Source organism: Charadrius vociferus, unplaced genomic scaffold, assembly GCF_000708025.1.
Source record: "Charadrius vociferus isolate BGI_N301 unplaced genomic scaffold, ASM70802v2 scaffold151, whole genome shotgun sequence".
Classification (NCBI taxonomy): domain Eukaryota; kingdom Metazoa; phylum Chordata; class Aves; order Charadriiformes; family Charadriidae; genus Charadrius; species Charadrius vociferus.
The window spans coordinates 25030-27730 of NW_009646933.1; positions in this window are offsets into that span (position 1 = coordinate 25030).

Consider the following 2701-nt stretch of genomic DNA (forward strand, 5'->3'; position numbering starts at 1 on the left):
GCAGGACCACCAAATCCTTCTCAGAACTACTTCCCAGCAGGTCCACCCCTAACCTATACTGGTGCCTGGCATTCTTCCTCCCCAGGTGCAGGACCCTGCACTTGCTTATGTTGAACCTCATTAGGTTCCTCTCTGCCCAGCTCACCAGCCTGTCCAGGTCACGCTGGGTGGCAGCGCGGACCTCTGGAGAGTCAGCCACCCCTCCCAGTTTGGTATCATCAGCAAACTTGCTGAGGATACACTCTGTCCCCTCACTTACTACAAATTATTCATCCAAACCTACTTAAAATCTAATAAGACATCCTTAAATCAACACTAGATGTGTTTAGCTTGAGACCTGAATTTAGATGACTTTCAAGTTTCTCTAATGTTCGGCTTCATTGGAAACCAAGAGTGAAAATTAAAATGAACTGGTGATGGAAACTTCTTTTTTTTCCCCCCTCAGCTTAGCTCTCTGTTGGATAAAATGTGCTCTGATTGCTTTGAATAAATAAAAAGAAAAACAGGGAGCTGCAATGCGGTTTGCTGAATGGAAAGTATAGAGGGAAACTATGTATCAAGTCTGCAGAGGCTGAAATGACCACAAAGGGCACTCACCTTGAAGCTTTATCAAAATCCTGTAACACTTACAGATGCAGGTAATGGAGTTTTGAAGCGGGCTACAGAGGAGGGAAGTATTGTTATCTAACACACCAGAGATGGGAAATGAGAGACCAAATAGATTGTTAGATATTACTGTGAAAAGAAAGAAATATGACAGTAACAAAATCACATTTTTTTTTCCTAAAAAAAAAAAAAAAAAGAAACTTTCCTTCAAGGTAACTCAAATAAAATCTAACCTAGATCTGGACTGGGGAGAGTGCAGACTTGTAAGTTAGGTCCTTGGTGTCTTCACTCGATTCAGCAATATATTTTCTATGCATGAGCATTTGCAAAGGGACAGAAGGGGTACCCACTGGCTGGTGGCTTGCTTGAAATGTATTTGAGTCAAATGTAAAAGTTGCCTTAAAAATGTATATTGGAGCTTCCAGCTCCCGTAGCTCCTTTCTGCATGCTCGTTCAAGGATTGTGCCAGAAAACCAACTGCACCGTCCCCTTCTGAAGCAGGTGCAACAGCCCGACAATAATCCAATAAAAATCCTATTAGCTGTGTCTCCATGACACTCCTGGTATCCATGGGACCCACAATATCTTTAATGCAGACAATAAATCCAGACCGTTTCCTCCTTCAATTGCTCCCAATATGGCTCCACTCCTAGCACTGTTCAGCTAACCTTTTGTTGCCACATTTTCTCATAAATGCTGAATCACTCTCTAATCTTTACAATGAAACAAGTGGAGTCCCCACTAAGAGAAGCACATCAGTCAGCTTTAGTTATCCAAGCGCAATTGCATCCAGGTGCATTGCTGTGGATTACAACCAGCAGAGACTCAGCACTGACTAAAAATATCAGTTCCTTGTCTGCGAAGTTTGGGGAAGGTTTTGTGGCAATTACTATCTGATCAAAACATCCCAGATTAACCCCAAAGCAGCCAGAGAAGAGAGTACATCACTAGGTTCAAGGGGTGTCTACACATGGATAGAAGACATGTAGCAAGATAAAACGAAATGGTGTGAAACCGAAGAAAAACCAGCTTAACGAAAAATGCAAAAAAACCCCCGCAAAGTAAGGATATATGTAGAGAGAAGGTGAGCTGACACTACATTGTCTTCCGGGATCCCTTAGGAGCTACAGATGCTCATAGAGGGCTGCTCAATTACTGCTTTGTTACTCACAGTAGCTGAATCCACCCCAAGAGTTAAGTACTCGTGAGAGGACGTGGGATATTGTGTGGCATTGCTAAATGAAAGAGAAATGTATTGCTTGAACCTACCACTGTCAGTAGTCTACTGTGGTAATTCTCAAGGTAAGACTTACCTCTGTTGCTAACAGGGGAACCCCAGAGAGCAGCACCCATGCACACCAAGAAGTTCACCACACTACCATTACTAAGTCCGCAGGTTATCAGCATGGCGTTTGCATGACCAGGAGATGGATGAGAGGCAGAGCCTGGAGTACTTCGAGACCATTCCAGAGGCTGCTTTTTTCAGAGCAGCAAATTATTATCCTTCATCCCTGTGGGTCCTGAAGACCCAGTGCCTAGCAATAGATTTGCTGGGATGAAAAGCCAAGTTGCAACTCATTTATTTGCAGTCTCACCCTATCCTCTCAGAAAGTTTAAAGTGAAGAGTTTTGGGAGAATGAATTTGAACTCTGTGTTTATATGCTTACTCTGTAGAAGAGGGAAGTTTTAATATGTAGTTAAAAGAACCAAGTGATTGTGAATTATTTAGCTAAAGGACAGGAATTCATACAGACAGGCTATTTAAAATTCTGTGCACTTTGTTGTGATTTAGACTACCTCTTTAATTACTTTTTATGGCTGGCTGCTTAGAATTGCACATTGTTTATAGACCTATTTCCACACAGGTTTTGTCATATGATCAGGTTTTGAGGGGAATGAAATAACTTTTGTGCTCTCATTCCAGTCCAGGCTCAGCAGCAGCAGCTTAGCGTGAGAACTCATTATATATGGTCAATGAAGTTGTGTCTGTGACTGCAGGCACACAAGCAGTGAATATTTGTCTAGTGAGGCTGCCTTGTGGTGCTCCCTATCCTGCTGTCACCTCAACAAGAATAACCTGCAACAAGAAAGCCAT